The following is a 27,723-nucleotide window of genomic DNA, read 5'->3' as shown; positions in this document are numbered from 1 at the left end:
GAATCGTTTGAACCTGAGAGACAGAGGTTGCAGTGAGTCGAGATCATGCCACTGCATTCCAGCCTGGGTGACAGAGCAAGACTCTGTCTCAAAAAAAAAAAGAAGAAAAAAAAAAAAGATTAAAAAAAAAGATTAAAAAAAAAGAAAGAAAATGTCGATGACACATTTTATTCATTTTGAAGTGGCAAGAATGGGTACTAAACTCTTCCATTTTATCAACCCTCAATAGACAGAAACCTTTCAGGGCCTTCCTCTCCGCTGGTTCTAATGGATGGTGTGGAATGATACATAGTGCTTGGATACAGATTTTATGCGTAATAAGATGTTTTCCTGTTTCTGGTTTTCTAACCAAATATTTGACTGACCTTCTGGTTTCCAAAGGCAGACAGAAACGTAAGATAACTTGGTTATTGGAGGTACAAAACCTTTGACCTAACTGACTCCATACTGTAGAATTGGTATTTCTCAAGGTCACTCCCTCGATATTCAGAGTAGTCCAGCCTCCTGTTGACAGCCTTCATCCAGAACACTGCCCCTCCCAAGAGACACAAAAGGGCAGCTCTGGGCATGTGAGGCTCCCATCCCAGACATTCTTCACGTTGATTCATCTATTTTTCTCTCCTAATAGGGTTGTTCAGTCACCCACTTTCCTTTTCGTTCCTATAGTCAACTTCCAATTAAAAGGTCTCCCTACTAAGAATTTTAAAAATTCAGTCCGTGTATGGTGGCTCCAGCCTGTAATCCCAGGATTTTGGCGGCCAAGGCCTGAGGACTGCTATGAGCCCAGGAGTTGAAGACCAGCCTAGGAAATATAGCAAGATACCTTCTCTATGAAATATATATAATGACAGAGTCTTGCTATGTCACCCAGGTTGGAGTGCAATGGCACAATCCCAGCTTACTGCAACTTCTGCCTTCCAGGTTCAAGCGATTCTCCTGTCTCAGCCTCCCTAGTAGCTGGGATTACAGGTGTCCACTACCACACCCAGCTAATTTTTTTGTTGTTGTATTTTTAGTAGAGACAGAGTTTTGCCATGTTGGCCAGGCTGGTCTCGAACTCCTGACCTCAGGTGATCTGCCTGTCTCAGCCTCCCAAAGTGCTGGGATTACAGGCATGAGCCACTGCACCTGACCTCTACAAAATATTTTTAAAACTGGCTGGGCATGGTGGTGTGCAACCTGTAATCCTAACTACTCGAGAAGCATGAGGATTGCTTGAACCCAAGAGATTGAGGCTGCAGTGAGCCATGATCATGCCACTGAACTCCAGCCAGGATGACAAGCAACACCTTGTCTCAAAAAAATAGTAATTTTTTAAACCCAGCCTGATATTTAAATTAAATAAGGCAAACTTTTCACATAAAACTTGTTTTTCTTGATGTTCTATTTCCGTGATGTGCTGTGTTCTTGTTTTACTTTCTCTAGACAGTCTAATTTCTATGGAATATTGGAAGGAGGAGGAAAATTGTCAGGAAAAAGTAATGCTTGAGTTGGTTTTCTATGATGTCACTCACTGTGTTTTTACCATGTGTAGTGTCGAATAACAGTAGCATCAAATGACATGTTTACAATTGCCTTTGCAAATAACTGCCGTTTCTAATTCCTCCTCACTATTTTTTATTTCTAATTTGCTTGGACATTTAATGTCAAAATTAAAACTAACTTTATAATATTTGGTTTTTATTCTGGAAAAAATCAGGAAGGATTTAAGAAAAATCTTCAAATAATATAAAATTCATTTTAATTTTTAATTTTGGTGTGTATATAACTAGGTGTATATGGATATTCTGATACAGGCATGCAATGTGTAATAATCACATGATCAAAAATGGGGTATCCACACCCTCAAGGATTTATCCTTTGTGTTTCAAACAATCCAATAATACTCTTTTAGTTATTTTTAAATGCACGAATTATTATTGATTATAGTCACTCTGTGATGCTAAGAAATACGAGATATTTTTTTCAATAAAATTTAAAATACACTTCATGAATTTGCATGCCATCCTTGTGCAGGAGCCATGCTAATCTTCCTCTGTGTCGTTCCAATTTTAGTACATGTGCTGCCATGAGCATGCAAATGCTAGGTCTTATTCATTCTTCCTAACTATTATTTCTAACTATTTCTTTGTGCCCATTAACCATAACCCCTGTCTTCTCAATCCCCCTTCCAGCCTCTGGTAACCATCATTCTATTCCCTATCTCCATGAGTTCAATTGTTTTAATTTTTAGCTCCCACAAATAAGAAAATATGAAATTTATCTTTCTGTGCCTGGCGTATTTCACTTAACATAATGACCTCCAGTTCCATTCATGTTCTTGCAGATGAGAAATGACAGGGTTTCATTCCTTTTTATGGTTGATTAGTACTCTGTTGTGTATCAACAGATGATTTCAGTCATCAGTTGATGGACACTTAGGTTGATTCCAAATATTTGCTATTGTGAAAAGTGCTAGTATAAACATGGGAATACAGATATCTCTTCCATATGCTTATTTCCTTTCTTTTAGGTTTACACCTACTAATGGAATTGCTGGATCATAAGGTAGCTAGCTCTATTTTTAGTTTTTTGAGGAACCTCCCTTCTGTTCTTCACAATGGCTGTACTGATTTATATTTCCACCAACAGTGTATGAGAGTTCCCTTTTCCCCTTTTCTTCACATCCTTGCCGGCATTCATTATTGCCTGTCTTTTGGATAAAAGCCATTTTTACTTGGGTGAGATGATACCTCATTGTAGTTTTTATTGGCATGTCTCCGATTGTCAGTGGTGTTGAGCACCTTTTCATACACCTGTTTGCCATTTGTATGTCTTCTTTTGAGAAATGTCTATTGAGATTTTTTGCCCATTTTAAAATCAGATCATTAGATTTTTTTCCTATAGAGTTATTTGAGCTCTTACTATATTCTGGTTATTAAACCCCTGTGAGCTGGAAAATTTGCAAATATTTTCTCCCATTTTGTGGGCTGTCTCTTCATTTTGTTGATTTTTTCTTTTGCTGTGTGGAAACTTTTTAACTTGATGTGATCCCATTTGTCCAAAAAATCTTTGCCTAGACCAATGTCCTGGAGTCTTCCCAATGTTTTTTTTTAGTAGTTTCATAGTTTGAAGTCTTAGATTTAAGGCATTAAGCCATTTTGATTTGATTTGGTGAAGTGTGTTGCTTGTAGGCAATACATCCTTCAGTCTTGCTTCTTATCCATTCAGCTATTCTATGTTTTCTGATTGGAGAGTTTAGTCTATTTACATTCAATGTTATTACTGATAAGTGAGGCCTTACTCCTGCCATTTTGTTATTTGTTTTCTGGTTGTTTTGGGGTCTTCTTTTCCTTCTGTCCTTCTTTCCTATCTTCCTTTAAGGTGATTTTCTCAGGTGGCACATTTTAATTTCTTCCTTTTAATTTCTGTGTACCTGCTGTATGTTTTTAGATTTGAGGTTACCATGAGGCTTGCAAATAACATCTTATAACCCATTATTTTAAACTGATCACAACTTAACATTGACTGCATAAAAAGCAAAAAGAAAACTAAAAAAAACTCTATAATTTTGTCTCCCCACTTTTTAACTTTTTGTTGTTTCTATTTGTCTTATTGTACTCTCTATGCTGTGAAAACTTATTATTTTTGATGGATTCATCCTTTCATCTTTCTATTTAAGATATGAATAGTTTACACACTAAAATTATACTGTTATAATATTCTGTGTTTTCCTGTGTACTATTACCAGTGAGTTTTGTACCTTCAGATGATTTCTCATTGCTTGTTAACATCCTTTTCTCTCAGATTGAATAACTCCCTTTAGCAATTCTGGTAGGACAGGCCTGGGGTTGATAAATCCCTCAGCTTTTGTTTGTCTGGGAAGGTCTTTATTTTTCCTTCATGTTTGAAGGATATTTTTGCCAGACATACCATTCTAGAGTAAGCGTTGTTGTTGTTGTTGTTGTTGTTGTTGTTTTAATCCTTCAGCACCTTATGCCATTCTCTCTTGGCCTGTAAGGTTTCCACTGAAAAGTCTGCTGCCAGACATGTTGGAGCTCCATCATGTGTTATTTATTTTCTGTTGCTGCTTTTAGGATCCTTTCTTTATCCTTGACCTTTGGGGAGTTTTGTTATTACACACCTTGAGGTAATTTCCTTTTAGTTAAATCTGGTTGGTGTTCTATAACCTTCTCATACTTCAATTTTGATATCTTTTGTTTGGGAAGTTCTCTTATTATCCCTTTGAATAAACTTTCCACTACTATCACTATCTCTCTCTCTCTCTCTCTCTCTCTCTCTCTCTCTCTCTGTACCTCCTTTAAGGCCAATAACTCTTGGATTTGCCCTTCTGAAGCTATTTTCTAGATCTTGTAGGTGGGCTTCATACTTTTTAATTCTTTTTTCTTTTGTCTCCTCTGACTGTGTATTTTCAAATAGCCTGTCTTTCAAGCTCACTAATGCTTTCTTCTGCTTGATCAGTTCTGCTACTAAGAGACTCTGACGCATTCTTCAGTATGTCAATTGCATTCAGCAGCTCGAGAATTTCTGCCTGATACTCTTAACTTATTTCAATTTCTTTGTTAAATTTATCTGATAAGATTCTGAGTTCCTCCTCTGTGTTACCTTGAATTTGAGTTTCCTCAAAACAGCTATTTTGAGCTCTCTTTCTGAAAGGTCCCATATCTCTGTCTCTCTGGGACTGACCCCTGGTCAATTTATTTCATTTGGTAAGGCCATGTTTTCCCAGATGGTTTTGATGCTTGTGGATATTCACGGGTATCTAGACATTGAAGAGTTAAGAATTTATTGTAGGCTTCACAATCTGGAGTTGTTTGTACCCATCCCTTCTTTGGAAGGTTTTCCAGGTATCCAAAGGGAATTGGTTGTTATGATCTAAGTTTTGGACACCACAGCCATATCTGCATTATGGGGTATCCCAAGCCCAGTAACACTGTAGTTCTTGCGGACAAGACTTGGTGGTCTTGTGTAAGATCCAAAAGAACTCTCTGGATTACCAGGCAGAGACTCTTGTTCTTTTCCCTTACTTTTTCCCAAACAGTCCTCCTCTCTGTGCTGAGATGTGTGGAGCTAGGGGAAGGGTGACACAAGCACCCCTATGGCCACCACCACTGGGACTGCAGGTCTGACCTGAAGCCAGCACAACACTGGGTCTTGCCCAAGGCCTGGGTAACTATCTGCCCTATGCTCCCTCAAGACCCTAGGGCTCTACAATCATCAAGTGGTGAGGCCAGCTAGGCTTGTGTCCTTTCCTTCAGGACAGCCTTGGGCCCAGGTGAGTCCATAGATGCTATCAGGAAACCAGGGTGTGGAGTCAGAAACCTTAGAAATCTACTGAGTACTTTATTCTGCTGTGGCTAAGCTGGCACCAAAACCACCAAAGTCCTTCCCACTCTTACCTCCCACCTTTCCCCAAGCAGGTATCTCTTCCCATGTTCTCCAACCCACAGGCCCACGGGGAGTGCTGCCAGGGAACCACCAATCAATGAACATAATATTTAGATTCAACAAATACAAGCAGTCATTAGCCAGTTAATAGGCACTAGAATCAATAGGTACTAGAAGACCAAGATCTCAAACTAGCATGTCATTTTTAAAACATCAACTCATCTGTTTGCATATTGATAGGATATGACCATAGCTTTCAAAATAACTTGAAGTACTTTATTTAGAAAGACGAACAGAAAAAATTTTAAATGCCTAGCTTTTTATGAAGAAAAAAAAAAACATTAAGAAAAGAAAGAGGCTTGACCAATTGGGTAGACAGAGGAGCCACTTCTCCCTAAAGATGAGGGACTTCAGAAGCCACAGCAGATTAAACATATTTAGCCCACTGGAAGCTCTTTTCCAAAAGCAATCAGGTAACAGTACACAGAAAGGCTAACAGATCAGAAAACCAGTTGAAGTATTTAAATTAGGAAAAAAAAAAAACCTAAGCAAAGTGCAGAATATTGCACAAGAAATATAGCACAAAAACGCAAAGGTACCAGGACTGAGGTTTAACTCTTACCACAGATTACCCTCTTGGAGCCTCAGCTTTCTCTTGGGGAGCCTCAAAATCCTGTGCTCAAGGGATTCTCCTGCCTCTGCCTCCTGGGACTACAGGCACATGTGCCACCACACTCAGCTAATTAAAAAAAATTTTTTTAGAAATAGGGGTCTTACTATATTGCCCAGGCTTTACTAGCTTATTAGAACCCAATGGGTTAAGCATTTACCTTTAACTTTGGTTTTTAATCTGCTGTCAAAAAATAGAACTGCCTAACTACTTTTATACCTCCTGTGATACAAGATGATTGAGGAAAGACAGGGAAATGCAAAGAGTGAGGTACCAGGGATGGGACATTGTTAACAGCTCGCATGCCCTCACTCAGGGAATGGAGGGGTATTTAGCCTGTAGATGCTAAGGATATATAGGATATTCACCAATTCTCAGAGTCTCTAAGGCCTTCTGTGAGTTATCCACGGTTTAGACACATGTCTGGATTAAAGAGTTACTGTTACTTTCCTCTGCTTTCACATAAAACTTCCTTAAGGCTGTGACAACAATTCTGGGGTAGAGGGATGAGGTTTTATCCAGCAATTGCATTGCTTTCTTTCTAAAAGACTTTCAAATGCAGCTAACACACATGGAGGTAGTACTTCCGAATGCATGTGAATATCACTTTGTAGTTTGCAAAATGCTTTTTATATAACTGGTTCTTAGAATTATTTGATTCCTGGAATCATCCTTTTTTCCTTCTGAGATTATAAGCAAAGGCCTGGTTCCCACTTCTGAATCCCTCATTCAGCTAGGCAGAATTAAGACGTCTTTCCCCTTCTTCCACTTGTGCTTTCTTGACCTTAGGATAACGAGGTGCATCACTGAACATCCAGCTCCCGACCAGGGAGCTATTCAGAAGCACAAACTGCAGGCTGTGTCCCACCATGGACCACATTCAGCCCACACTCAGCTCCTTCTGCAACTCTGCCAAAGAGCCTCCGAATGACGACCCCACAGCCCAGGCCACTCTGTTCATGAAGAAGAGTGCACTGGGACACTTGAGGAGAACCTGTTTTGTCTGTTTTTGAAGCAAGAGTAAAAAATGGAATGCCTCAGAATGCTACAATCCCTCCATATTCAGGTGAGTGATATTCTTGTAATTCCATGGGTTATGACGTGATATCCATTAAATTATAAGAACTACGGATAAAATTATTAATATTTTCAAAAGACAATGTTATAGGAAATATCCCATTCAAATCAGGAACAAGGGTTATAAAATGCCCATAATAAACTTAAGAAATGGGGAAGACGGCTGGGCATGGTGTCTCACGCCTGTAATCCCAGCGCTTTTGGAGGATCACTAGAGCCCAGGAGTTCAAGACCAGCCTGGGCAACACGGCAAAACCTTATCTCTACAAAATAAATAAATAAAATTAGCTGGGCATGAAGGCACACAGCTGTAGTTCCAGCTACTCAGGAGGCTGAGATGGGAGGATCGTTTGATCCCAGGAGGTGGAGGTTGCAGTGAGCCCTGATCATGCCACTGCATTCCAGCCTGGGTGACAGAGCGAAACCTTGTCTCCAAAAAAAAAAAAAAAAAAAAGGGAAATAATTGTATAAAGAAAAGCATAAAGATGAATGGAGGCCCCTGAAAGAAGGGCTGATGGGGATGGACACCGTTGTCTGTGGATGTAAGGCATCAGTTACAAAGACGTTCACCTTCTCAAAGTGCTCTAGAGCAGCGGTTCCCAACCCCGGGGCCATGGACCTGTGCCGGCTGTGGCCTGTCAGGAACCGGGCTGCACAGCAGCAGGTGAGCGGCCGGTAAGCAAGCATTTCCGCCCGAGCTCCGCCTCCTGTCAGATCAAAGCAGCACTAGATTCCCATCGAAGCGCAAAGTCCATTGTGAACTGAGCATGCGCAGGATCTAGGCCGCGTGCTCCTTATGAGAATCTGATGCAGATTATCCGAGGTGGAACAGTTTTCTCCCAAAACCAACCCCACTCCACACCCCAGGCTGCAGAAAAACTGTCTTCCACGAAACCGGTCCCTGGTGCCAAAAAGGTTGGGGATTGATGCTCTAGAGGGTTCATGCTACTCCAACCAAAGTTCCAAAGAGATTTTGTTTTGGAACTTTGACACATTGATCCCAAATTTTATCTGGAAGAGTAAATGAGTATAAATTGCCAAGAACTCATTTAAAAAGGAATTTAATTAGTAAAGTCTTGCCAAAAAAATATATATATATATATAAACATATTCTAAAACTAGAGTAATTATAAAATGTGGTACTAGCAACTGGTTTGGGAATAAAGAAAAGGATCAAGGAAACAGAAGAGGCTAGAACCAAATGATAGATATGAATTTAACATAAGATAAAGGTGGCACTTCACAACATAAGACAAAGAATGCACCACGGAATAAATTATTTTTAAGACCATTAACCATTTGGAAAAAATTATACCCCTCCTTCACACCAGAGAAGTAAATTTTGGGTGACATAAGGAGCTAAAATTTAAAAATACAAAAAAGTTTTGTAATTTTTACATAGAGAAAATATGTATGTAATTACATAATTTGGGGTTAAGGAAGATAATCTAGGAAAAGCAAGAAAAACACCCTGTTGCTTATGATCCAAGACCCACGTCATTTTCAATTCCACACAGCTGTAAAGCAGCGGGTCCCCTTACTATCAGTTTTTCCACTGGAATCACCTGGAACCCTGGTGAAAAACAGATTTTGAAGCCTCATCCCAAACCAGCTGAATCACCTCCTCAGGTGGTTTTGATGCCTCGCCATGTTTTGGAGGCCTCTGGTCTAGGGTCAACGCCAAAGTGGGGATGAGGTAAGAGAATTCAGGTGGTAAAACTACCATAGCCTTGCCATCGACGAAACCCCTCAGGCGCTAGTCACACAAAGGCTTACCTTTTGTAAAGTCCCCTGGGAACTAGTTTCCTATTTATTCAAGTCAGCTGTATTAAATAATACCCTCCCTAACCAAAAAAGCCAAAACCACAAAACTTCCTATGTTACATGGTGTGTTACAGCATGGCAAAAATACATCCCGATCAGTTTGCATTTGGTGTTGCCTCCAATTATGGCAGAGCCAACAATGCTTAAACATCCACCAACAGTGGCTCTCAACCTAGGCTGCTTTTTGGAACCACCCAGGAAGCTCTGAAAAGTAATACAGTTGTGTCTGAATCCTTTTGGTCTAGGATGGTGCCCAAGAGCTGTCATTTTTAAAAAGTACTACAGGTGAATTTTATCTGGATTAAGACCATTGGCTATATGTCAGAAACAACTTCTGTTCCCTGGAGTTCAATATCTTTTTTTTTTTTTTTTTTTTTTGAGATGGAGTCTCACTCTGTTGCCCAAGCTGGAATGCAATGGCACGATGACGGCTCACTGCAACCTTAGGCTCCCAGGTTCAAGTGGTTCTCCTGCCTCAACCTCTCCAGTAGCTGGGATTATAGGCATGCGCCACCACGCCCGGCTAATCTTGTACTTTTAGTAGAGATGGGGTTTCACCAAGTTGGTCAGGCTGGTTTCAAACTCCTGACCTCAGGTGATCCGCCCGCCTAGGCCTCCCAAAGTGCTGGGATTACAGGCATGAGCCACCGTGCCACCGAGTTCAGTATCTTAATGAGACACAAAAGCTTAAAGGGTCTACACAAGGCAGACCATGATGCATGAGGTAAGAACATTTCAAACTAGGTGTCATGGACATATGGAAGAGGAAGGTGTCTATCTGGGAAGGCTTGGGGGTCCAGGGGAGGGAATTTTGTTGAGCCTAGATCTAGAAACCGATCTAAGACTTGGATAAGATGGAAGCACACCCAGGCAAGGGGAAAAAAGGGGATCACTTGAAACCTTATTAACAGTAATTATTAATTAGTAATTATTTCATTTTCCTCCCATAACTTCTCATATGAACATCTTAGACATATATGCGTATGCCTCCTATATTTTTCTACTTGCAATTATAATTTTCTAATGATTTTGTCATACTGCATATGAAATGGATATAATTATATCTTTCGCTTCTAGACAAGGCTGTGCTTCCTCCAGCTCAGGATTAAGGCAGAAAAAGGTGTCTTTCCTTCACTCCCAGTAATGCACTATTACCAATCTACCAAATCTACCATATAAAAAAGGGTAAACTGAACCGACTCTATTCAGAAAATTTCTACTCAAAAACCTTTAAATTACCCAGCCAGTTAGGGAGGAGGATGATGAGAAATCATCCTCATCCTTGCCAAGAATTTTTTCAAATAAGCAAACTATCCTGCCCAAATTCGGTGAATGCATTACTAATTAATTTCGTTCTCTGATGTCTGTTCTATATGATGATGATATAACTTTCTGCAAAACAAAAATTGAAGCACTCTACATCTGCCATCCATCCCTCCCCAAACTAAGAGATACGAAAGTTTGAGGCTGGGCAGGTCAAGCAGAGATGTGTCTGTTTTCTTAAACCATTTCTAACCTTAATTATGTTCAACTGAAGCATTTCCTTAACGGGCAACATGCAACTCTTTCAAAGACAATCTATTAAAAGACTGGAGAGAAATGATATCATTTCCCTAAAATTCAGTGAGCCACGACTTGAACAGGTTTGTTAGAAAAACACTAATGCGGTAATTCTATTGTTGCCTCTAACTTTAGGGCAATGTGGTAGAGTCAGAAAAGAGGGGTGGCTAGAACACAGCCTCAGTCGCGACCAGGTTGTGGTGCATTACATAGTCCCAAAGGTGGTATCTAAGGCATTTTATAATTTTCTTATTAATTGTCAATGCATCACCACTTGAATGAAAAGAGAATGGAAGCTATTCTTACTTCATTTTTTAACAAATGAAACTGAAGTACAGTTAAGTAATTTGTTCTACTCAGTTCCAGGAAACAATGTAGGGAGGAGGACCTCCTTCCCTGATCACCAGGCCAGCCTTTCCTCAGGGTGGAAGAGATCCACTGCTGCTGTCTGCTGACTCACCTTCACACTCCAGCTACAGGATACATTGACTCAGTTTCATTACTTTCTATTCACCATCATTGTACTCGTAGACATTCAGAAACGGGAGTTCCAAGAATTGAGCAGAAGGAAAAGAATGTAGATAAAATTGAAAAGGACAAAGTACAGCCTCTATCATTCAATAAACCAGAAAAGACACAGAAGAATGTAGTGTCTGCCCTCAGAGACTACACGCATTACTGAGAGGAAAGTGGGGAGAGGAGGCCAGATCCACAACTAACCATAATTCCCCAATATGAACTGTCAGATAACCAGGGAATGTCGAGGGTGTACAGGAATGTGGGAAGGCCAAAAGGAAAGATGGTGAATTCTGAAAAATACAAAGAAATGTAAATTACCTCTGATCTCAAGAGGCTTACAGTCTACTTGGGCTGTAAGAGACTGTATGAAAATGGATAACAATGCAAGATGACATAGTTTAGTCCCAAATAAATAACTCCATGACAAGGGCTACAATTTGGAGAAGGGAATGATCTCTATGAGTTAAATCAAAGGCTTCCAGGAAACGAGTCTTTATTTGTTGTTGTTGTTGTTGTTTTGTTTGGTTGGTTTTTTGTTTTTTGTCTTTTTTGAGACGGAGCCTCGCTCTGTCGCCCAGGCTGGAGTGCAGTGGCGTGATCTGGGCTCACTGCAAGCTCCGCCTCCCGGGTTCATGCCATTCTCCTGCCTCAGCCTCCTGAGTAGGTGGGACTACAGGCGTCCACCACCCACCCAGCTAATTTTTTTGTGTATTTTTAGTAGACACGGGGTTTCACCATGTTAGCCAGGATGGTCTCGATCTCCTGACCTCGTGATCTGCCCATCTCAGCCTCCCAAAGTGCTGGGATTACAGGCGTGAGCCACCGCGCCTGGCCTTACTTGGTTTTTTAAGGATTCAGATAAACAGCAAAAAAGGGAAGGGAATCTAGTCACAGGAAATGGTCTGACCAAGGAGTGTATTCTAGGCAGACTATAAAACATAAACCTGAGAATAAGTTCATTCGTTCATTCAATCAATATTTAGTGAGAATCTACTGTGTACAAGCACTGTGCTAGGAGCTAATAGTAGGAACAAGGCATGTAGGCTGCCCTCACGGAGTTTATTTCAGAAGAACTACTGGAAAATCAAGTTGGATAAACGCAACCAGTAATTGGTGTAATTTAGACCGTAATGCATTTTGGTCTTTAGACTGTTCGCAGTAGGAACTGAGAGTTTTTGAGGAAGAGTGACAGGTGCAAAGCTGTGTTACTAGAAGATGATGTGCTGATGCTATTTCTGTGAATTACAGGGGGATAAGAGTGAAGACCACTTAAGAAACTCTTGTAATGTTCCCAGTGTAAGACAATGCACATCCAAACTGGGGTGGCCACTGTGAAAAGGAAGGGGGGGCCCTGTGAAGATATACTCACAGGGCGGTGGAACTGGCAGGAGCAAGGCAGGGAGGGGAACAACAGACAAAGACACTACTGTCTCCAGCATAGATGCCTGGGGGAATTCTAAAAGGAAAACCAGGTAGGAGGAAAAGGTAAAGTGCAGTTCTAAAGCACCAGGACTGGAGTGTTCTGAAGGCTGGGCTCTTTTTCATGCCCTTCTCTACTTTCATGCTATTGATAGTCCCCATTCTGGATCTCTTTCTTCTTCTCTGGCCTGACAAAATCTGTTCTCAGCCTCTTTAGGAGAAGGTTTGATAGACTAGTTCAGAGGGATCAGTAATGAGAGAAAGTATGGCATGGACAGCAGCCGTGGAAAAGGCACCCCGGGGTTGATAGGTTTTCCAAGCGTGCTGTAGGCAACAACCTATTCTGTGCATCTCCTTAAAGACAGCTGGACTCCCCCCAGAATTGTCTAGGAGAAAAGTTTCCCTTGATTCCACTTGGAGGAATCGCTCTTTAATTTTTGGTTGAGCAGGATAATTAGAGATGACTGAGTCGCATATCTGAAGGCTTGGGATATCTGGCACGTCCCTAAACTTGGAAGATGATATCCTGGAGGGCGGCCATCACACTTCCTCTGGGGAAGTGTTCCTGTGCAGTAGTGCTTTGTGATCACCTAGAGACCTTGTTAAAACACAGATCTGGAATCAGGTGTGGGTGAGGCCTGAAGTTCTGTATTTCTAATAATATCCCAGGGATGCCCATGCCGTTAGTCCATGGACCCACAACTTAAATATGCATGTGTCTAGAAGCAAACAGCGCCTCTTCTAAGCAGACCTTAGATTCAGATGACCAGGAGTTTAAATCCCCTCTCTGCCACTTTTCAGACGGGTGACCTTGAACAGGGTACCTAACTCATTTTCCTGTCTGTAAACCAAGGAAAATACTAATACGTACTTCAAAGTAAGTACAAATGCTGGATGATACAGAAGTGGTTTCTTAGTAATTGCTAGATCCAATAGCAGATTCTCTTCTATTCAACAGCATGTTAAACTGTTAAATTCACGGAAGCATACCCAGCCCCACTCAAAGGCTCTAAAGTCTGCAGAAGGAATTACCAAGAAAGCAAAGCACAGAACTCCCTCAGAAACTGGAGGAGCCATTGAAAACTCTTTATCAACATGTAATCCTGTACAATCACAAGCACTTCCGAAAACAGCATTATCCTGTATTTGTCTGAGTGATTTATAACGTTAAGATCAACCACATGATTTCCTAGCTCTAAGTTTCCCAAACTCCGGTTTGCAGGCAAAGGAAGCATTTCTTTTCTAAGGAGGTCAGCACACCTAGATTTAGCCAACAGCAGTTGATTTCACTTTCTTCAACCTTCACATTTCCCTTTCTCAAAAGTTGGATCCCACCTGCATTAAAAATTACTGTCCTAGTACATTACAAAGTTATTCAATCTAAAATGTCTTGTTTATACTAAATTTATAAAAATGCATTTAAGCCAGGTGCAGTGATGCACGTCTGTAGTCCCAGCTACTTGGGAGGCTGAGGTAAGAGGATCGCTTGACCCCAGGAGTTTAATTAAGGCTGCAGTGAGCTGTGATGGCACCACTGTACTCCAGCCTGGGTGACAGATAGAGACCTTGTCTAAAAAAAAAAGCATTTACAACATGAACCAGAATAGTCTTATACTTGATTCTTGGTCAAAGGTGAAGAAACAGGCCAGGTGCGGTGGCTCACACCAGTAATCCCAGCACTTTGGGAGGCCAAGGTGGGCAGATTACCTGAGATCAGGAGTTCAAGACCAGCTGGCTAAGATGGAGAAAACCCGCCTCTACTAAAAATACAAAAAAAAATAGGCGGGTGTGGTGGCGCGTGCCTGTAATCCCAGCTACTTGGGAGGTTGAGGCAGGAGAATCACTTGAACCCAGGAGGTGGAGGCTGCAGTAAGCTGAGATCACGCCATTGCACCCCAGCCTGAGCAACAAGAGCGAAACTCTGTCTCAAAAAAAAAAAGAAAAAAAAAGCAAAGGTGAAGAAACAAACCTCTACATTTTGAAAAGCAAACCACAGCTCTGTAAACGTGAAATTTTTGTCCTGTTAAATATCACCATTCCCTTGCACACATTTATCTTTTAACCCCCAAAACCTAAAGCATGTGAACATAAATGTAATCATAAATATCAGTCTCCAAAATAATCTACAGTTTGTGTGTACAGACAAAAAGTGTGCATATTTTATTTTTAAAATTACTCTCACTTTCTCTACCACACACTAAGAAAAACCCCCATTTGGAGAAAGCCACACCCATCACTAACGGGCTCCATCAGCCTTTCAAAACAACACTAAGGGCAAACATTAAGAGCCATTCAAAACCAAGGGAAATGACAAGACATTAGAAAAAAGTTATCTCAATGTAAATGTAGCTACTGGAATTTGTGAGGAGCAGAATAAACAAAACAATTAAGCTATTAGCATGTCTCCTTTGAGACTGTCCTGGCCTTTGGAGGAGGGCAATACCAGATTCCTCTAGCGCAGGTGGGTGGTGCGTTGGCTTAAGGAAAAACACAGGCAGCAAATTTTCCTCTTTAAACCAGAACAGACACAACCTTGGTCAGGAAATTCTACATTCTGAAAGTCCGTATCACCTAACAAGGAAAACCTTATCCTGGACATGAATCTGGCAGTGATCTTTTATATCAGCAAAAGCAGCCTAACTCCTCCCCAAAGGTCAGAAAAGCCCTCACTTGGGGTCACAGGTCTGGGTGTCCTCAGGTGGCAGAACTCGAACAGGCTGCTGCCTCCATGCCAGGCGGGCACCTGGCATATGAACCTAAACGTGATCATAAATATCAGTTTCCAAAATGGTGCCCAGGTGGACACCATTGCAATGGCTCTCTGTTCGGAGTTGGGAGCTTTTGAACGGATAGCACTCTGGTGAATTTTGTTTCCATTTTGACCCGTAAAGAATAGCTCCACCCCTTGTGGGGACAGGTCAGGACTGGCTGTGTGATCTCAGGTAATTAATTACCCAGCCTCTCACTTGAAGGGGCCTTAGTAGGAAAGGAGTGAGAAACAGGTAGAAACCTTCCCAGCCTACCAGCTTCCGTCCACAGCTACTCCCTCCTGCAGGAGACCCACCAAACCACTAATATCCTGTTCTGTGAAAAGAAAACTCAAAAGGAAGCCCTAGTGGTTTTATCTGAGGAGGCTACTTTTATCTTTGAAAAATATTTCCAGTTTACAATTAGTTGTCTCCTTTAATCCGCTGGCTCTCATCAATCACTCATTCACTGGCGGCTGCCTTGCTGCCACCAAGTTGAATTGGAAGGTTTTCAGTCCTCTGGGCACTTTTGGTCTAGTGGGGAACAGTTGTTCAATTCAGCAAAGTTGCCAGTTCTACCCCATGCCAGAAATACCAACCCGAACCATGAGCATGACAGTGTCCCTCTCCTTCATGACTTTCCAACCAAGGAGAATGGAATAATAAATATTAAAAATATCACTCAAAAACTTCCGATTGGCAGGAGGGCCCCAATTTACCTTGTCTGTCTCGACTCCTCCATTCCTTGTCTAAAAGCCACTGGCAATTCCTCCTTCCAAATGTTCTAACTGGTGATCTACATATCTTTCCAGATACTACAGGTTAACCTACTCCTGCCACTCATGTGGGAGGCTTTTTCTTTTACCCTTCTGTAGAGCTTAGCATATTTCACCCAGCCACCTGGAGCTACATGGAAAATGTACTCTAAAAAGCTCAAAAAGTGCAAATCTGCCAATTTTTCACTTGAGTTCCAGAACAAAGATTTCATGGGCACAGTTTGACCCTGCCAGTCTTAGCTTTACCTAAGCATTTTAAATATCCAAATTCAACCTGTCCTTCAAAACCACATGCAATTTTAAAAAGCAAATTGTCTAACTAATGCACAATCCCATGGCAATTCTTTCAATTCCTTTTTCCATCTCTTGTATTTGCCTATTTCTTTCTTCCTTTTTTTTGAGACAGGCTCTCACTCTGTCACCCAGGCTGGAGTACAGTGGCATGATCAGGGCTCACAGCAGACTCATGCCAGGATCACGCAATCTTCCCACCTCAGCCTCCCAAGTAGCTGGAGCTACAGGCACACACCACAACGCCTCGCTAATTTTTGTTTATTTTTTGTAGAGATGGGGTTTCACAATGTTGCCCAGGCTGGTTTCGAATGCCTGGGCTCAAGCAATCCACCTGCCTAGGCTTTCCAAAGTGCTGGGATTGTGTGAGCCACCGCACTCAGCATATTTGCCTATTTCTTAGGCATCTACACTTGTGAAAATCACTGGCAACATATACAACAGATTCTGTTTTCTAGGAGAACTACCTTTTGTTAAGCAGTTGTAGGGGGAAGGCGTTTGCCCCATTTTCAGCATTATAGCTACTGATGAGTGAAGAAAGGCATCATGACTGCAGATTGCTTTCTACCGCCTTCCAGGGACAAGCCACGTGGCTCTCCGGTGCCCTCTTAAGTGTCTTTTTATCAGCTGTCTCCTCTCTGTCCTCACCATTCCATCTTTCCAAAGGGCAAGCACAACGGAGCGAGGAGTGACACACATCAGACAAGGTTCCCAATGAAAATCAAAGGCTTGTGACATTTAAATCACAGGGTGCTTTCACCGATTCATTCACTCCTCCTGTTCACTCTATCAGCTGAGTACCCAAGGGCAGCAGTTTTTTGGAGATTTTAAGGATGCTCCACCTTGTAGGCAGTTCTGCACCCTACTTTTGTCCCTCAAAGAAAAGACCTGGGGGTAGTTTTAAAGATTGTATACTCAGCGTAACACAAATAGATACAAGCATTTATCCCATTAAGTTTTTTGGGGTTTTTTGGTGTTGTTTTTTCTGAAACAGGGTCTCTCTCTGCAATCTTAGCTCACTGCACCCTCTGCCTCCGGGGCTCCAGCAATCCTCCCACATAAGCCTCCCAAGTAGCTGGGACTACAGGTGTGCAACACCATACCCAGCTATTTTCTGTACTGACAGATCTTTGCCATGTTGCCCAGGCTGGTCTTGAATTCCTAAGCTCAAGGGATCTGCTTCCCTTGGCCTCTCAAAGTGCTGGGATTACAGGCATTGTACCACTGTGCCCTGCCTCCCATTAAGTATTGTTTTTTGTTGTTGTTGTTGTTGTTTTGTTTCATTTTTTTTGAGATAGAGTTTCACTCTTGTTGCCCAGGCTGCAGTGCAAGGGCACAATCTCAGCTCACTACAACCTACACCTCCCGAATTCAAGCAATTCTCCTGCCTCAGCCTCTCGAGTAGCTGGGATTACAGGCGCCCGCCACCACACCCAGCTAATTTTTGTATTTTTAGTAAAGATGGGGTTTCGCTATGTTGACCAGGCTGGTCTTGAACTCCTGACTTCAGGTGATCCACCTACCTTGGTCTACCAAAGTGCTGGGATTACAGGTGTGGGCCACTGTGCCTGGTCCTCCCATTAAGTTTTAAAATAGTATCGTATACTCAGTATTGGAAGTCAAGAAACAATGAGGGGAAGCAGGAATAGGGAGAGGAGAGGCTGGGATACCAAGCTGAACAAGAAAGGATTCTACCTGAAAAGTAACTGATCAGAAGGAAAGATAAAATGCACATGAACAATCATAAGATCTTTATAGATAAAGTGCTCATACGAGTTTTTGAAGAAGGAGATAACTTTTTTTTTTTTTTTTTTTTTTTTTGGAGAAGAGTCTCACTCTGTCGCCCAGGCTGGAGAGCAGTGGTGCAATCTTGGCTCACTGCAACCTCCGTGTCCTGGGTTCAAACAATTCTCTTGTCTCAGCCTCCCGAGTAGCTGGGATTACAGACACCTACCACCACGCACGGCTGTTTTTTTTTGTTTGTTTGTTTGGTTGGGTTTTTTTGTATTTTTAGCAGAGACAGGGTTTCACCATGTTGGCCAGGCTGGTCTCAAACTCCTGACCTCAGGTGATCCGCCTACCTTGGCCTCCCAAAGTGCTGGGATTACAGGCGTGAGCCACCATACCTGGCCAAGGAGGTAATTTTCAATGTTAAGGCTCAAGAAGGCAAAGTTAAGCCTGGTCTAAAAGAAGAATTAGACTGATGGGATGGAGACGGGAGGGAACTGATTCCAGCCAGACACAAGCTAAGATGGAGAACATCTAAGCCTGAAAGGGAAACACCAAGTGGATGAATTTGGTCAGCTGATATAGGTGAATGCAGCCACACTGCAGAGGTGGAATCGTAGGACTTGGCAAGTGGTGGAATGTCACAATTCACTACATCTTAACTACAGCATATAAAATTCACTTTTGTCAACTGACACTTAAATACAACTGCTGCAAAAAACTAAAGACTCTTGACTCACAGCCCCAAACAAAGAGGACAGTGTCTCCTTGGCTCTGTAGAGCAGACATTGCTTGCCACATTGGCCTCCATGTTTGCTTGCAGAGTTGCTAAGCAGGGCTGGACCAAGGAGGATCAAGAGAGCCTTAGGGAGGAGGAGGAAAAGGAGAAAGAGGAAGAGGAGGATGAGGAGGAGGAGAGAGCTCCTTTTCGTTTGGTGGCCTTAGTTATGTTTCCTCACTTCTCAGCAGGTGCAGACTATGTCTCCTGCCTTCTCCAGCTCTCCTCATCCTTTCCAAGTCCAGATGAATGCTTCAAGGAGAGGATGGGCAAGAGGCCTTGTGGGGAAATAAAAGGACACTAGTTGGAGCATGTGTTTGGGGTGTGGGGGTGTGTGAGAGAAAGAGCTAGAAGGAAAAGGCCATCCCAGTTTTTCTACACCCCAAGCCCTAGCTCTAGATCATAGAAACAAAGCACAGAAATCTGCCCCAGAGTCCAGATATTAAAGCCCAGCAATATCTTATGTGCCCTCAACTATTAAGTACTGATTTTATAATTATTATCAATGTATCCTCACCAGGAAAATAATGGGTTTTCCTTTTTTTTTTTTTTTTGAGACAGAGTTTTACTCTTGTTGCCCAGGCTGGAGTGCAATGGCACGATCTGGGCTCACCGCAACCTCTGCATCCCAGGTTCAAGCGATTCTCCTGCCTCAGCCTCCTGAGCAGCTGCGATTACAGGCATGCGCCACCACATCCGGCTAATTTTTTATTTTTAGTAGAGACAGGGTTTCTTCATGTTGGTCAGGCTGGTCTCAAACTCCCAACCTCAGGTGATTCGCCCACCTCAGCCTCCCAAAGTGCTGGGATTATAGGAGTGAGCCACCGTGCCCGGTCAATAATGGGTTTTCAATTAATTATATAAAGTAAAAACTTTATGTACCTGACTTATATTTATTTAGAGTCTGTATTGAATGCATTTTTCTTTGTGATCACAGAAGTATTTACCACTTTGAACCTTTCTTCTAATACTCTTTTATGTTTGACTTTCAAACATTTCCAGTAAAAGGAGGTTTACGACCATAATTCCTGAACTGTGGGTCAAGAGACTTGTCTTCTAGGGACAACTCTGCTATTAACTTGCCAAGTAACTGAGAGACTGAGGTCAGGCCACTACAATTCTCTGGAACTTATAGGGTCACTTCGGGAGACTATGAACCACATTGGGGATTTATGAATCTTTTTCCCAGGAAAAAATTCACATAAGAATGAATGTGGACACAAACAATTTCATAGACTACCCTGGAAGTGGTCTCCAGGATACTTCTCATCTTGACATTCCATATTTAAAGGTAGTTGGTCACTGAAAGAAACAAGGCTGGGCACAGTAGCTCTCACCTATAATCCCAGCACTTTGGGCCACCAAGGCAGGAGGATCGCTGGAGACCAGGAGTTCTGGACCAGCCTGAGCAACACAGTGAGACCCTGTCTCTACAAAATATATACATATATTTTAATTAGCTAGGTGTGGCAGTTCATAACTGTAGTCCCAGATACTTAAGAGGCTGAGATAGAGGCTCTCTTGAGCCCAGGAGGTTGAGGCTACAGTGAGACAAGATCACATACTGCACTTCAGCCTGGGTGACAGAGCTCACACCTGTAATCCCAGCACTTTGGGAGGCTGAGATGGGAGGATCACAGGAGTTTGAGACCAGCCTGGGCAACACAGCAAGACCCCATCTCTAAAAAGAGGAAGAGAGGAAGGCAGTGAGGGAGCGAGGGATATTATTTTCTACAGCTATTACCATGATACATATGAGTAGTGCCTAGGTAGAGCTGGGACTGTAGGATGGGGAAACAATGCTATCCTGCACGCTAAGATGTGAATGCCAAGATATCACTGCCAGATCCTTCTGTGGATGACGCTGGGCCAAGCTCGAAGAAGTCCCCTCAGTGGCTGGAGATGCCTACATCATTCTATAAAACAAAGCCACTCGTATTAAAAGTTAAAGGGAAGCTATTTGCTTTGGTTCTCTGAGCATAGCTCTTCTTTCAGTCCAATGAGCAGTTAGTGTCCAGCTTTGCTCTATGTGAAAGCCAATATAATGTGGAGATATTTATGGATGAAATGTTATGCTATCTAGCATTTGCTTCAAAAGAAACCGGGGGAAGATAAGAACAGTGAAAACAAGATTGGTCATGAGTTGTCAATTGTTGAAGTTGAGGAATTTGTTTTCTCTCTACTTACGTTTTTTCAAATTTTTGATTGAGAGACAGAGACAGAAAGTAGTCAAAGTGAAAAATCAGTAGGTTAAGGCATTTTTTATGTCCTGTGCAAGTCCTAGGCATGAAGCTAAACTAATCCTACTCGATTCACATCTTGAGGAGCCCACAGATAGCACGATCTGTGGCTCACAGAATATGGAATCGACACAGGGTTATTTTGAGAACCATCTTACCATCCAAAAGACATGACTTTCAACCAAGGGGAAAAAAAAGAATTTTTGTCTGTGTGAGGAAAGCCTTTCTCCACATGGACAGCTCAGAGGTGGGTGAAAACGCAGAACTGGGCAGCAAGAAGTACTGTCCCCACCTTAGAAGGCTTGCGTTCCCCTTTCTGTCCAGCAGGCCATTGAGCCCAGCATGGTTTGGCATGATGGACTGCCCTCTAACTTTGGGCTTAATGTAAAATGTTTCTTATTTTGTAAGCACTCTTATTTTGTAAAGCACTCTTTAGCAGATAGAAAAATTGTTAGCTTCTGCTTTTGCCCTTTTTTCCCCAACAAAAGATAGCAGTTTTAGAATCAGACTGAGTCTCCATCAACACAAAATGGACTTCAGCTCCAATTCCTCATGCCTTGGGAAAACAGCAGCAGACAGAGCAGGAGCCATGCTGGCTTCTGTCAAACACAAGGGTTTGGGGGATCAGCCAGGGAAAACTGGAGCTACCACTGAATCTATTCCTGCTTCCATATATTCAGGCAATGTAGGAAAGGTGACAGAAAAGGTTGAGGGTGGGGAACTGAATCTGAGCCCCTGGGCAGTCCTCTTCCACAAGGACTCTGGGCTTGACAGTGTGACTTGCTTCGGCCAGTGGGGAAAATAGCAAGCATGATGCAAGCCAAGGTTGGAAAATGCGTGTGCCCTGGAGCTTGTACCCTTGCTTTTCTTGGGAACCCTGTGGTGTGACCACTACTATGTAAACAAGCCAGAGCTAGCCTGTTGTGACAAGAGATACGTGGCCAAGCCATCCAATGGTTCCAGCTGAGATTGGACCAACTACCAGACATGTGAGTGAGGCCACCCTAGATCATCCATTCCCAGCCAAGCCACTAGCTGACCACAGTGACTGAAGGAACCAGCTGAGACCAGAACTGCCATGCCAGTGCACAAAATCATGAGAAAGAATAAATGTTTATTATTTAAGTTACTGAGTTTGGGTGATCTGTCACACCGAAAGCCAACACAAGGAAAGGTGACTAAGCAGAGCTAAGATGTATTGAACATTGGGAGACATATCCCCTAATGACTCTTTATACAATAGTCAGTGGGACTCACTATTGATGTGATTGTATGTCAACTGTCACTGAAATAACCTGATATAGATCCAAAATTTACCACACTCCCTAATACTCATTTCAAGACAATGTTTGTTGTAATTCTTGGAATGCCGCTGTATGGGCTTCAGGGGTTTATAAACCTCCTGAAGTTAAATGAAGAATTATATTTATATGCATTTTTTGGTCTCAGCTGAACTGAGAAAAGATGTTAAAACTACAGAGAATAACAAAGCAATATATATGTACAACTGCCTAGAATTAATAATATCTCATATTTTCTTTGGATTTTTCCATATATAAAGCAAATAAAACATTACTGACTCGGTCGTCTCCCTTTCCTCTTTCTCCCTTCAGTATTTTGAACTTGGTAGGGATCTTTCTAGTCTGTGGATTTTTTTTCTTTTTTTGAGATAGAGTCTTGCTGGGTCGCCCACACTGGAGTACAGTGGGATGATCTCAGCTTACTGCAACCTCCTTCTCCCTGGTTCAAGCGATTCTCCTGACTCAGCCTCCCGAGTAGCTGGGATTACAGGCATCCACCACCACGCCAGGCTAATTTTTGTATTTTTAGTAGAAAAGGGGTTTCGCTATGTTGGCCAGGCTGGTCTAGAACTCCTGACCTCAGGTGATCCACCCACCTCGGCCTCTGAAAGTGCTAGGATTGCAAGCATGAGCCACCATGCCTGGCCTATATTTTTTAATAATATACGCACAAATACATATATATACACACACACAAATAAATGTATAGACCCCCAAATAACATATATAGTCTTATTTTGTGTTTTTGACATTTTTCTTAAATGGTTTCAGATATGCATCTTTCTACAACTTGCTTCTTTACCAAACACTACCCTTGTGACACCTATCCATATTGATACTATATTATCAAATAAGCCACATGAATTTCTCTTCTAATGAACATTTAGATTGTTCCTGTTTTGTTTGTTCTCGTGATCTGTGGAATGTTTATTTGTTATTATGAACACTGTCAGGGAACAGGTCAGTAGCTTCCAACATATTTTCAGAGGACTTCAGGACATTCTCCCATCCAAATGTTAGGAATCTCTGATAATATGATGGGGGGAAAGGGCAATGTCATCATTTTGCATTGATGCATATTTCTGCATTACAGCATTCCCAAGTCTTAAAGGAAGCGATCTTTACTTACATTCTTATAATAGCTTATTAGATGCTTTTGAATTTAAATCTAAAATTTTCTATAAGGTCTGCATCTTCCTAAGACACTAAAAACGGCCCTATTTTTTTTTCATTGAAAATCTCTTAGAATCAGATAATACTGTCCAAAACAATCTGTTACCATGTAATATTATCCTAAATTGCTGTCAACATCAAATGGTGGTCACACCAAATAAATTCCTAAGACACTAACAATGTGATATTCTAATTTTGTTGTTGTTGCGTATATAAGAATTAAACAGCTAAATCTCTGTTATCTCATTTTCCTATTTTGTTATTTTTATTCCTAGTTACGATTAGAGAGCCTTCTAGTACGACTTTCTTTTACTTTTTTTTTTTTTTTTTTTTTTGAGACAGAGTCTCGCTCTATCGCCCAGGCTGGAGTGCAGTGGCACGATCTCAGCTCACTGCAAACTCAGCCTCCCGGGTTCACGCCATTCTCCTGCCTTAGCCTCCTGAGTAGCTGGGACTACAGGTGCCCGCCACCATGCCCAGCTAATTTTTTGTATTTTTAGTACAGACGGGGTTTCACCATGTTAGCCAGGATGGTCTCGATCTCCTGACCTCACGATCCACCTGCCTCAGCCTGCCAAAGTGCTGAGATTACAGGCGTGAGCCACCACGCCCGGCCGACTTTCTCTTACTTTTATGCTTGTTCTCGCTATGACATCTTCTAGTCTCTACGGCAAAGTCCCAAAGCAAGGAAATTAAAACGCAGAACACTACTACTCATAACAGACAATGTTTTTAAGTCTAAATTATCCCACCCTGGTATTACTGAATAAAATCAACCAAAATTGATGATTTTCTATCAGCCTTACCTTCCTTCAGGAGTATGTGAAATAATGAAAAATTATACAAATACTTGGACTTGGTATTGTCAAATTTATAAATAATTTATTGAATTGCTTTTGAAAGAGCATGGACTTAGCAGATCTGGTTGGTTACATACAAATTGTGTGGCCCTGAATAATTCCCCTCCCATCACTAGACTTTGATTTTCTTACCTGCAAAATGGCAATGAAAACCAACACTGGTGCTAGAATGAAATGAAATCATGTATATGGAAGCCTTTTGTTATTTCTCCACTATACGGGGAGCTTCTCATAAGCAGAGGCAGAGCCTAATTAATCTTTTTGGAGACAGAATCTTGCTCTGTCACCCAGACTGGAGTGCAGTGGCATGATCTTGGTTCACTGCAACCTCCACCTCCCATTTCAAGTGATTCTCCTGCCTCAGTCTCCTGAGTAGCTGGGATTACAGGTGCCCACCACCCCGCCCGGCTAATTTTTTTGTATTTTTAGTAGAGACAGGGGTTTCAACACGTTGGCCAGGCTGGCCTCGAACTCCTGACCTCAAGTGATCTGCCCTCCTCGGCCTCGCAAAGTGCTGGGATAACAGGCCTGAGCCACTGTGCCCAGGCCTAATTCACCAAGCCTGTTTGCTAACCTCCTTTGCCATGGCAATGTCTTCTCTCTACTTTGGGATTCAAAGCTCTCCATCTCCAACCACTCCCGTTCTCTGGTAGGACCAGCCATATTTGCCAAGGAAGACCCAGACATCTGAGTACCCACTGGTATCACACATTTGAGTGTCAATGCCAGAATCCAGGGGGAGCACCAATGGTAGGCACATTTGGGCTAGAACCTGGGAATGTGGAGTATGCATCCCAAACTCACCCAAAGAGGGGGCTTCATATCTCAGGAGCCAAAGAAGATTAAGCAGCCCATTACTGACCACAGCAGTTCTAGTGGGTGGAAGGAGGAACTCTCCCCGTGCACACTTCTGGAGGAAGTCTCCATGCAGTTATGACACACAGTAGGTGATCAGGCTACATGGGATTATAATACTGCCACCAAAATATAATACACTTATCAAGAAAAAGGATTTCTAAAACAAGTAGAAAAATACAGAGCACAAATTGTATATTTGCCCCATAATTACAACCACATAAAAGCAATGTGTTTGAGGCCCGATGTGGTGGCTCACACCTGTCATCCCAGCACCTTGGGAGGCTGAAGTGGGTGGATCACTTGAGGCCAGGAGTTCAAGACCAGCCTGGCCAACACGGTGAAACCCTGTCTGTACTAAAAATAAAAAAGTTGGCCGGGTGTGGTGGCGCGCACCTGTAATCCCAGCTACTCAGAAAGTTGAGGCAGGAGAATTGCTTGAACCTGGGAGGCAGAGGGAGGTTGCAGTGAGCCGAGATTGTGCCACTGCACTCCAGCCTGGGCAACAGAGTGAGACTCCATCTCCAGAAAAACAAACAAACAAACAAAAATGCAGTGCATTTGAATAGACTGGAAGGAAACCCAAAGACAAAAATAATTACTGTGTTAGAGTGTGGTAGTACTATGGGTGGATTCTTCTAAATCTCTTTTTTTTTTTTTTTTTTTTGAGACAAAGTCTCATTCTTGTTGCCCAGGCTGGAGTGCAATGGCGTGATTCAGCTCACTGCAACCTCCGCCTCCCAGGTTCAAGCGATTCTCCTGCCTCAGCCTCCCAAGTAGCTGGGATTACAGGAGCCTGCCACCACACCCGGCTAATTGTTGTATTTTTAGCAGAGACGGGGTTTCACCATGTTGGCCAGGCTGGTCTCGGACTCCTGACCTCAGGTGATCCCCCCCACCTCGGCCTCCGAAAGTGTTGGGATTACAGGCGTTAGCCACGGCGACCGGCTGAATTCTTCTAAATTTCTTATAATGAAGTTAGTACAGTAACCTTCCACCTACAAGCAGACTTTCTTGAAAAGTCTGAGAAAGAAAACTACCTGGTCACGTCCAGACCCTTAAAGAATGATTTCCACCACTGTTTGGTAAGAAAAACTTTGTTCGACTGGGATCTAATAAGGTTAGATCTGCACTGGATCAGATCTACCTTGGATTCTGGCACCAGCTCAGCTAAAACATAGCTACGAGACTTTGGAAGTCATTTAACCTCTCTAGATCTCTCTGTGAAGTTAACGAACGGACTTAGGATAGAATTCTTAAGCTCTCTTCTGGGCTTTCTACAAGGTAGCCTATGTTTTACTTTCTGTAATGTAGCCTATGACCTTAAAGTGCTATAAATGACTTTGTAACAAACATTATCAGAGCTAAAAAGACCCAAGAGAGTGTGCCCCCTTCAGAGCAGTTATTATACTTATTCCAGGAAAGAGGGACCTGCTGGATACTGCATCTCTTTAGTGGGGCTAATTGTTCTGCCTTTGAGGCACAATGTAACTTCTGGAAACAGCTGAGAGGTATATGGTGTAAAGTCTGGTGAGTAATAGGAATGATCGCACTGGGCACTAAGGAGTTAAAAAATAAAAAATAAGGCCTTCCCTCCTTCCCTCTTCTTCTCTTCTTTCTCTCTCTTTTTCTTTTTCTTTTTTTTTTTTTTTTTTTTTTTTGAGACGGAGTCTCGCTCTGTCTCCCGGGCTGGAGTTGCAGTGGCCGGATCTCAGCTCACTGCAAGCTCCGCCTCCCGGGTTCACGCCATTCTCCTGCCTCAGCCTCCCGAGTAGCTGGGACTACAGGCGCCGCCACCTCGCCCGGCTAGTTTTTTGTATTTTTTAGTAGAGACGGGGTTTCACCATGTTCACCAGGATGGTCTCGATCTCCTGACCTCGTGATCCACCCGTCTCGGCCTCCCAAAGTGCTGGGATTACAGGCTTGAGCCACCGCACCCGGCCTCTTTTTCTTTTTTGAGACAGAGTTTCACTCTTGTTGCCCAAGCTGGAGTGCAATAGCATGATCTAGGCTCACTGCAACCTCCGCCTCCCAGGTTCAAGTGATTCTCCTGCCTCCGCCTCCCAAGTAGCTGGGATTACAGGTGTCAGCCACCACACCTGGCTATTTTTGTATTTTTAGTAGAGACAGGGTTTCACCAGGTTGGCCAGGCTGGTCTCAAACTCCTGACCTCAGGTGATCTGCCCACCTCGGCCTCCCAAAGTGCTAGGATTATAGGCGTGAACCACAGGGCCCAGCCCTGTCTCTTTTTTTTCCTCTCTCTTTTTCCCTCTCACTCTCACCCAGGCTGCAGTGCCGCAGTCACAGCTCACTGCATACTTGAACTCCGGAGCTCAAGGAATCCTCCCACCTCAGCCTCCCAAGCAGCTGGGACTACAGTGCATGCCACCACGCCTGGCTAATTTTTAAAATTTTTTTTGGTAAATGCCTGAACCACCACACCCGGCAAAAAATAGGTTTTATTACATAGCTCACAAATGACCATTCAAAAGTGCTTTGAACAACGACAATGACGTC

The 27,723-nt window shown here is 42.5% G+C and overlaps 1 protein-coding gene and 1 non-coding gene across 2 annotated transcripts in view; both read right to left on the bottom strand.

Annotated features, from left to right (window-relative positions):
- LOC105489507 (myosin IE) overlaps window positions 1-27,723 on the bottom strand; it is a 239,949-nt gene that overhangs the window by 206,773 nt on the left and 5,453 nt on the right. The window lies entirely within an intron of this gene.
- On the bottom strand, window positions 1,972-2,076 carry LOC112428740 (U6 spliceosomal RNA). Its single transcript, XR_003020794.2, has one exon. It is a non-coding gene; the product is annotated as a U6 spliceosomal RNA (small nuclear RNA).

This window comes from Macaca nemestrina, chromosome 7, assembly GCF_043159975.1.
Source record: "Macaca nemestrina isolate mMacNem1 chromosome 7, mMacNem.hap1, whole genome shotgun sequence".
Taxonomy (NCBI): domain Eukaryota; kingdom Metazoa; phylum Chordata; class Mammalia; order Primates; family Cercopithecidae; genus Macaca; species Macaca nemestrina.
Note: the sequence above shows the minus strand (reverse complement) of the source record. Positions and strands in the feature narration are given on the sequence as shown.